We start from the raw sequence: 10082 nt of genomic DNA, 5'->3' as shown, positions 1-10082 counted from the left end.
TCAACTGATGTTTTTTTAATGTTTATTTTATTTTTAAGAGAGAGACAGAGAGACAGAGCACGAGCAGGGGAGGGGCAGAGAGAGGGAGACACAGAATCCAAGCAGGCTCCAGGCTCTGAGCTGTCAGCACAGAGCCCGACGCGGGGCTCGAACTCACGGACCACGAGATCATGACCTGAGTCGAAGTCAGACACTCAACCATTTGAGCCACCCAGGCATCCCCAGGTCAACTGATTTTTGACAAAAGCACTAAGACCACTCAAAGGGGAAAGGCCCATCTCCTTAGCAAATGGTACTGAGGAAACTGGGTATCCACATGCAAAAGGATGCAGTCCTTCCTCTACCTCATACCATCAACAAAAATGAACTCAAAATTGATCAAAGAGCTAAATCCAAGAGCTAAAACTCCTAGAAGAAGACATACGGGCAAATATTTATGACCTTGGATTTGGCAAAATAGTTTTTTAAATATGACACCAAAAGCACCGGCAACAAAGACAAAATCAGATTTCATCAAAATGAAAAACCTTGGTGCATCCAGGGACATTATCAAGAGTGTGACAAGACAACCCATAGGATGGGAGCAGATTTTTGCAAATCATATGTAAACAGGATAAACATTTAATATCCAGATTATATAAAGAAATCCTAGGATGCATCGTAGAACAAACAACCCAGTTAAAAAATGGGCAAAGAACTTGAATGGACACTTCACCAAAGATATACCAGTAGCCAACGAGCACATGAAAATAGGCTCAGCATCATTAGCCATTAGGGAAAAAATGTAAATCAAAGCTAGGATGCGATGCTGCTTCACTCCCTAGGATTTTGTTTAAAGGAAAATGGTAAGTGTTGGTAAGGATGTTGTTATGAATTGAATTGTGTCCCACTTCCTCAATTCATATGCTGAAGTCTTAACCCTCAGTGTGACCCTATTTGGGTATAGGCTCTTTAGGAGATAATCAAGGTTAAATGAGGTCACAAAGATGGGGACGTAATCTGATAGGATTGGAGTCCTTATATGAGAAGAAGAGACACTAGATCGATCTCTCTCTCTCTCTCTCTCTCTCTCCCCCAAACCCACATACTGAGGAAATGCCATGAAAAGACAGCCAGAAGATGGCCATCTGCAAGCCAGGGAGAGGGCTGTCACTAGAAATTGAATTTGCTAGGGCACCTGGCTGGCCCAGTTGGAGGAGCATGCAACTCTTAATCTCAGGGTCATGAGTTTGAGCCCCACGATGGGTGTAGACATTACTTAAAACAAACATACAAACACACTTAAAAAACAAAAAAAAGAATTTTCTAGCACTTTGATCTTGGACTTCCCAGCCTCCAGAATTGTGAGAAATACATTTCTGTTGAGTTACCCAGTCTGTGGTATTTTGTTATAGCAGCATGAGCAGAGTAATACAGATGTAGAGAAATTAGAGCCTTGCTAGTGGGAATGTAATATAACATACCCCTTGCGGAAGACGATTTGGCGATTCCTCAAAAAGCTCAACATAGAACTTACCATATGATCCAGCAATTCCATTTCTAGGTATATACCCAAAGAAACTAAAGCAAGTTCTCAAAGAGATATTTGTACATATTTGTACATCATGTTCTTTGTAGCAGTATTCGTGATAACCAAAATGTGGGAAAAAACCTAAGCATCCATCAACAGATGAATGCACAGATGAAATGTGGAATATACACACAACGAAATACTATTCAGCCTCAAAAGGAAGGCAATTCTGATACATGCTACAACATGATAAACCTTTAAGACATTGTGTTAAGTAAACTAGGTCAAACACAAAAGGGCAAACATTATATAATTCCACTTATATGAGGTTCCTAGAATAGGCAAACTCAGAGAGACAGAAAGTGGAACAGAGGTTACCAGGGGCTGGGGGGAGAGAGCAATGGGGAGTTATTGTTTAATGGGCATAGAGTTTCTAGTTGGGACGATGAGAAAGTTCTGGAAAAGTTGGTGATGGTTAGACAACATAGTGAATGTACTAAATGCCACTAAATTGTACAAGGAAGATGGTAAATCTTATGCTATGTGTATTTCACCACAGTTTTTTTAAATTTATAAAAAATAAATACAAAAACAACAACAAAAAACGAGAGACTTAAAACTCAGGAAACGACCCGAGTGTCCTTCTCCAGGTGAAAGAGTAAGCAAAGTGTGGCACATCCATACAATGGAATGGACACGAAGGAGCCCACTATTCATACACAGGAGATCTTGGGTTAATCACAAACACGTTATGCTGAGCAAGAGAAGACAGCCTCAGAATATGACACCCTGTATAGACTCCACTGTATAATGTTCTTGAAAAGACTACACTAGAGGGATGGAGAGCAAATCAGTGGTCACCAGAGGTTAGAGGTGAGGAGAGTGTGTTTATAGAGATAGCATGAGGGAGGTGTTTTGGGAGAAGGAATTATTTTGCACTCCGTGGTGGTATATATACTCTCATCTGTATACATGTTGAAATTCAGAGAACTACCCACCAAGATGTTTAAAAAGTCAAGTTCATTTTTGAAAAATTTTTTAACATTTATTTATTTTTGAAGAAGAGAGACAGAGCGTGAGCGGGGGAGGGGCAGAGAAAGAGGGAGACACAGAATCTGAAGTGGGCTCCAGGCTCTGAGCTGTTAGCACAGAGCCCAACACAGGGCTTGGATTCATGGACCATGAGATCATGACCTGACCCCAGGCGCTCCAAAAAGTCAAGTTCATTGTATGATAATTCAAAATAAAAAATAAACGAGGCACTCAGATAGATGGAGTGACCTGCGCAAGGTCACACAGCTCCTCAGTGATGGGCTGGCGTGTAGACCCAGGTTTACTCGTTCCAAGACTGCCTCGCCTTCACCGGCCCAAGTTGCCTCTCCGAGGGCCAGTGTGAGGGGAGAATGAGATAATGGAGTGAAAGCCCTTTGTAAATAGTTATGGGCTATACAAATGTCAGGCTTCCCAGTTAATCAGGGAACCTAGCTGTTCCTCCAAGCCCCAATTTAATGAACAGCATTTATTATTATTGATCGGCATACTCAATTTTGACCTTCGATATATGAAGAACTGAGGTTCTAAACAACAAAGCAAAGCAAACAAACAAAAAACAACAGGTGGTGTCTTCACTCCTTCCCTAAAGAGAAGAGAAGAGAGCTATAAAAAGGAATATCTAGCCACAGTTTAAAATAAAAAGGTTGTCAGGGTACCTAAGTGGCTCAGTTGACTGTGTGTCCAACTCTTGGTTTTGGCTCAGGTCATGATCCCAGGGTCATGGGATCAAGCCCTGAGTCCAGCTCAGTGCTGAGCATGGAGCCTGTTTAAGATTCTTTCTCTCTCTCCCTCTGCCCCTCTCCCTGGCTCATGCTCCCTGCACGATGGCCAGGTCTCTGCAAGGGATGCGACAAGGTAGAATCATCATCACCAAAGACCAAGGCAGGGTGAGCTGAATCCTTGGAGTGGGGAAGGGGAGGAGCTGGGTGTCCCCTGTCGGGCTAGGGAGGAACACACCAGCTTTGGAGTCAGATGAACCCTGATGCAAATTTTGCCTCTGCCATTCCTTATGATGAGAACTTACACAGTCACTTAAGCTCTCTGAGCCTCAGTTTCCTGATCTGTCACAGGGGGCAGTAATAGCACTAACCTCATAGATTCTATTTTGTGAAGATGGTAAAGTTCCCATCTATGCCTAGCATATCAGTAAATACTGATACTAATAAACATTAACAATAGTTTCCAAGCTCTTAGACTCATATATAAAAAGATTATACAAAAATAATTCCAAAGTGAATCACAACTATTACAGGGATGAGAAAAAATACTCACCTCTGTACCATCAGTTTAATGTTCTTTCCCAGTGGGCCACCAAATCCTGATCAGACAGTTAGCTTGGTAGGCATGAACAAAATAAAAGCAAGGGCAGTTCATTGGTTCATTCTTTTGTTTATTTATTCCACCAATGAAGGCCCCATGGTAGGTGCTGGAGATGCACGGGCAAACAGGACAGACTAAGGAGCTTTCTTGGAACTTCAGAACCAGGAGGGCAGACAGACTGTAAACGAGTAATCACAGAAGTGGCCAAGACAATTTAGATAAGCCTAAGTGCTATGTAGGCAAAAAAATCGGTTGATGTATTAGAGTGAACTGGGTGGCCATCTCCATGGGGTGGCCGGGAAACCCTCCTTGGGAAGCTGATACAGTTCAGGCGAGTTCTAAGACTTGAAGAGGGCAGCCATGCAGAGATGTCAGGGGGAGACCCAGGCCAAGACCACAGGGTAGGTGCTGACTCCCTCCAGAGTGGCTGGAACTCTGTGAACACCAGAAGGAACGACATTCTTTTTTTTTAATTTTTTTTTTCAAAGTTTATTTATGTATTTTGAGGAGAGAGACAGAGCACATGAGCGGGGGATGGACAGAGAGAGAGGAAGAGAGAATCCCAAGTAGGCTCCACAGTGCCAGTGCAGAGCCCAACATGGGGCTCGAACCCATGAACTGTGAGATCATGACCTGAGCCGAAGTCAAGAGCTGGACGTTTAACCTACTGGGCCACCCAGTTCCTCTGGGAATGGCATTTTTAAATGAGGTCGGGCAGGAGGGCAGGGGCCAAGTCACCTAGAGATGAGTCAGCCTGGGTGAGAAGTTTCAATTTTTCTTAAGTACAATGGGACGCCATGGGCAGGTTCTTTAAAGTTAGTTAGATGTTGAAAATATTTAAAATGACCAGGCTAAAATCTCCAAACTGAGGTTAGCTTTGCCAACGGGCTGTGAATAGTCAGAATCTATTTGGCCAAGGCTGCCCCCTCTGCAGAGAGCAGGGGTGGGCACTGCCTACTTATGCTTCAGTGAGGCTCCAGTTTGGGGTTTCCATGATTAATACCTTTTAGAAATCAACATATTATTTGTTCAGATATATTAATGACCTCAATCCCTTTACAGTCCCTTCTTGCCTGCCTGGGACCCACTTTTCCTCTCTCTGCCCATCTGAAATCCCAGCTCTGATCTGTTCAGTGTTAATTTCAGTGGGCAATCTAATTTTCTTTATCACCTTTCATGGTATCCCTAGTTATACCATTTTTTCCCTTATCCCTATTTTAGAAGTAAGGAACTCAAGCTCAGAACCTTGTTCAGAGTCACCTCATGTGATGGTAGCAGAGTCGGGATTTTAACCTAAGCTCGTTTGATCTCTCACCATAGGAAGACACCGGGCATCAAAAAGGCCTCAGGTCAAAATCTGAATCGCTGTGTAAAAATACACAGATAATGCCGGATACTCAGGAGGACAGGGGCTATAACGAAGCAAGAGGAGGTGCTTGCAAACTCAGATAAAGCAAGGAGAGAGACAAAGGCTCCAGAGCCTTATAGCTTCTGCCATCTTCATTGCAACACACAGCGGGTGGGTAATGAACGGAGCAAGATTGACAATGTAGCTCAAGCAGCTAAATATAGTCGCAGGTGCCTCAGAGATGAGCTGGGGTGGGCGTGGAGACAAGGAGCCCCGCAACTGACTTTGTTCAAAAGCAAAGATCTGATGGGCGGAGCAAATAGGCTCCCCGCATCTATGAGAGCATTATGGACGTGCTAAATCCTGGGGATAAACCTTCAACACGTTGAGTCACTGGTCTTCATAAATGGAACCTTCTGAGAATTGTAAACAGTTTAGTTGCTTAGGGGGCTCATTTCTTCCTTATTTCAAATGCAAGAGCAAACAACAAGAATACATGAAAACAGCTATAAATGACCCAGCATTTAATCTGCCTAACTGAAATCCCATTTTTACATGTGGTATATATTTTTTTTATTTAAAAAATTTTTAAAAATTTTATTTATTTTTGAGAGAGAGAGAGAGAGAGAGAGAGAGAGAGCGCGCAAGCCGGGGAGGGGCAGAGAGAGAGAGAGGGAGACACAATATTTTGAAGCTGGCTCCAGGCTCTGAGCTGCCAGCACAGAGCCCGAAACAGGGCTGGCATCCACAAACTGCGAGATCATGTCCTGAGTCAAAGTCGGATGCTCAACCGACTGAGCCACCCAGGCGCCCCTGCATGTTGTACGTATTTTTCTTTTTAATGTTGATTTATTCTTGAGAGAGAGAGACAGAACGTGAGTGGTAGAGGGGCATCGAAAGAGAGAGACACACAGAATCCAAAGCAGGCTCCAGGCTCTGAGATGTCAGCACAGAACCCGATACTGGGCTCAAACCCACAAACCGTCAGATCATGACCTGAGGTGAAGTCTGATGTTTGACCACCTGAGCCACCCAGGCGCCCCACATATTGTATATTTTTTTTAAAGATTTTTGCAAGGCCCATGATGATTCAATTTCCTGTTGGCATCATGTAAGAAATGCTTTTCTGTGTTCCTTGGTTTTCACAGTTTTGAAAAACACCATTATTATTATATATTGTATATATGTATATACACATACATATATATATATATATACACACACACACACACACACACGGTAATTATTATACCATTCTTATTAGTGTTAGGTTGTTTCTGTGTCTTTATACCTTTTAAGCAATTGTATTTTCAAGATGTTCTGATGTTCAGTGAGATTTAAACATTAGTGGAATACAAAGAGAAATGGTTGGCTGATGTAACTTCCTTCTTCCACTGTCTTTGCCATGTTCTCCAACAGCTGTGGACAAATGGAGATGCCTTCTGAAGACTCTTGACAATCTAGAAGACCTATGGGACATGAGCTTCATGAAAGAGCAGAATCTTCAGATACTCTAGAACTGGGCCCCCCTGAGTTAATTCTTTTTTTTTTCTTCAATATATAAAGTTTATTGTCAAATTGGTTTCCATACAACACCCAGGGCTCATCCCAAAAGATGCCCTCCTCAATACCCATCACCCACCCCCCCAACCCCCCATCAAACCCCCTGAGTTATTCTTTTATGATACTTTCTACTACTGCAGCTCCTGAATCTTGTAGGTGAGGGGATTAATGAACCCATTTCAACAATCCAGGCCTAGGCTGGCTTAAGGCCAATCTAGGCTCAAGGCCTAGACAGTGGGGGAAGAGGGAAGAGAGTGGATTTATGTGGAGCAAAACTGAAGTCAAAGAGATAAGACATGGCAGCCACACAGATATTGGGGATGAGGGCAAAAGTGGCATTAAAGACGACTTTAAAGTTTCTCACCTGTTTGACTAGATGGTAGTGTCTTTAAGCGAGATAGAGGCAATCCGTCACAGGAAGAGGAGTTTGGCAAAAAATAGAATGTTTAATTATCAAGGCATCTCAAAAAAGTTTAGTTCTCCTGTAAGTATAGGCTGATAGGTCCTACTTTTGTGTAATGGATAGTCTCATGTCTCAGAATCCAAAACGTAGACACAATTAGTTTGAAAAATTGCTACTCTGAGGTTACTCTGACTAAAGGGGACACTTCAGTGAAAGCAATCGTGCTGTTTCAGACTTCACCATAGAGATCTCAAAATGTTCAGAGAAAAGAGGAAGCCTCCATGATGGGGGCCCGAAAGGGTGGCAGGGGCCTAGTCTGTATTTAGAGGAGCCTGGAGGGGGACCTGCCTCTCAGGGCCAGTTCTGAGGTGAGGGACTAGGAGCTTGACTGGATTGGGTGGGAGATATTCTTGGAAGGAGCACAGAAAGTCAAGCAAGGACAACTGAAGCTACAACACAGCCCTGGGATCAGTCCAAAGGACTTGTGTGAGGCTGTAAGGGGATGTGCAGAACCAGGATATGCTGCCATGCAGTTATAGGCTGCATGAGGCTCTGTGTACCATGTGGTGAAGGCCCAGTTTAGGGGACGGGACAGCAGGCCTACAAGAAGCCCAGGAAGGTGTTCTAACAGTAGGTCGAAACTGATCCAAATAGAAAAGAGGGAGCATCTAAATAAAATAATGTCATTACCCAGGGAATCGACTCTCCAGTGGGTTCTGATTTGAAAAGAGCCTGATCAAAACATGGGACATGAACAAGGAATGGAAAAGATAGACAAAGGACTCTCAGAAGACTATTCTTTTGGCTGAGGAAAGGAGTAGAAAATGTCAGATGACATTACAATGAAATGATGAGCTTTTTAGGAATGTTTTAAGAGTGAATAAGGAGGGGCACCTGGGTAGCTCAGTCAGTTAAGCGTCCAACTCTTCGGCTCAGGTCATGATCTCACATCTTCATGGGTTTGAGCCCCACATTGGGCTCTGTGATGGCAGCACAGAGCCTTCTTGGGACTCTCTCCCTCTGCCTTCCCCCACTCATGCTGTCTCTGTCTCTGTCAAAATAAATAAATGAAGTTATTTAAGAAAAAAAGAGTGGACTGGAACAAAAAATTAAAAATAGCACTACCCTAAGACCCAGCAATTGCACTACTAGGTATTTATCCAAGGGATGCAGGGGTGCTGTTTCGAAGGGGCACATGCACCCCCATGTTTATGGCAGCACTATCAACAATAGCCAAAGTATGGAAAGAGCTCAAATGTCCATCGATGGATGAATGGATAAAGAAGATGTGGTATATATACAATGGAGTATTACTCGACAATCAAAAAGAATGAAATCTTGCCATTTGCAACTGTGTGAATGGAACTAGAGGGTATTATGCTAAGTGAAATTAGTCAGAGAAACACAAATACCATATGACTTCACTCATATGAGGACTTTAACACACACAACAGATGAACATAAGGGAAGGGAAGCAAAAAAAATAATATAAAAACAGGGAGGGGGACAAAACATAAGAGACTCTTAAATATGGAGAACAAACAGAGGGTTACTGGAGGGTTTGTGGGAGGGGGGATGGGCTCAATGGGGAAGGGGCATTAAGGAATCTACTCCTGAAATCACTGTTGCACTGTATGTTAATTTGGATGTAAAATTTAAAAAAATTAAAATAAAATTTAAAAAGAGTGGATAAGGAAAAGTTGTGGGGATGAGAGGGGATAATATTGAGAGTTGAGAACCAAATTGCTGACTGATTTTTCTAGCACAGCAGACACTGAAAGGATGTTGGAGAGTTCATAGCAACACCAGGCATGATGGGGAGTTGGGCTCAGAAAACAGGCAGCAGCTGGGATCCCAGCCAACATTATGCCACAGAACCAGTTTGGGAAGGTGCTGGCTGTTGAGGCCGTTCAACACTGGGTGTCATAACCCATTCTGCCACCTGCACTGGGCCCTGGGTGCTGCCGGTGCTGCTGCCCACGGCCGTAATGGATGGCAGGGTGCATGTCTCTAGTGAAGGTTAGGTAACCTCCCTGGTTCCAGCTGCAAGGAAATTGGAGGAGCCAGGAACTGGGAGGTTCAAAGTCTATGATGGGAAATGAATTCTGCTTTCTTCAAGGTGGGGAATTTCTCAACCAGTGGAAGGGGCATCAGACCAAATTAAAGATTCACTTTGGTTTGTAGCCAAGAGACAAATGACAGTATGACCAGTTGGAGGGAACTGCAATCATCTTACTTATTTTTTAATTTTATTTTAGAGAGAGAGCACGTGTGAGTGGGAGAGAGGGGCAGAAGGAGAGAGAGAGTCTTAAGCAGGCTCTGCGCTCAGCACGGAGCTCAACACAGGGCTTGATCCCATGACCCCAGTATCATGACCTGAGCCCAAATCAAGAGTCAGACGCTCAAGTGACTGAGCCATCCAGGTGCCCCTGCAATCATTTTAGAGAAAAATGAAGAGGACCTAGACTCCATCCATGGGAGTGGGAATGGAGAAGAGGGTACAGGTTTTAGTGAGAGCACATCTGTGGAATGAATAGTGTTTAATGGTTAATTAGACACGGGGGCAAAGAAGAGGAGAGCATCTAAAATGCTTTTTGAATGACTGTGGCTTCAGGAATTGGATGAGTGGCAATGCCATTAACCAGGAGAGGTCATCCAGGAGGAGGGTTATGTTTTGGGAAAATGGAAGGAAAGCCATCGTTGACCTGTTGAGTTTGAAGTGCCGGTGAGACACACAGCCAGGGATAGACAATGGACACATTTGGATACTACTATCCTAAAGACAGTTAACTATGCAGTGGTGTGCTGGTAACAACAGGCTCTCCACGGAAAGGAAGCTCTGATTTGTAGCATTTCCCAATTCCTGTGGTGTAAACACACCCACT

General features: G+C 43.5%; 1 long non-coding RNA gene across 1 annotated transcript; it reads right to left on the bottom strand.

The window, feature by feature from the left end:
- Positions 1-6497: 6497 nt before the first annotated feature.
- On the bottom strand, positions 6498-8202 carry LOC109501813. Its single transcript, XR_002160119.2, has 2 exons — positions 7159-8202; positions 6498-6700 (listed from the first exon to the last, which is right to left on the bottom strand). It is a non-coding gene; the product is annotated as an uncharacterized LOC109501813 (long non-coding RNA).
- Positions 8203-10082: the final 1880 nt, after the last annotated feature.

The sequence above is a fragment of the Felis catus genome, chromosome B4 (assembly GCF_018350175.1).
Source record: "Felis catus isolate Fca126 chromosome B4, F.catus_Fca126_mat1.0, whole genome shotgun sequence".
In the NCBI taxonomy this organism is placed as follows: domain Eukaryota; kingdom Metazoa; phylum Chordata; class Mammalia; order Carnivora; family Felidae; genus Felis; species Felis catus.
The sequence above is the reverse complement of the archived record's forward strand: the minus strand, read 5'-3'. Positions and strand labels throughout refer to the sequence as shown.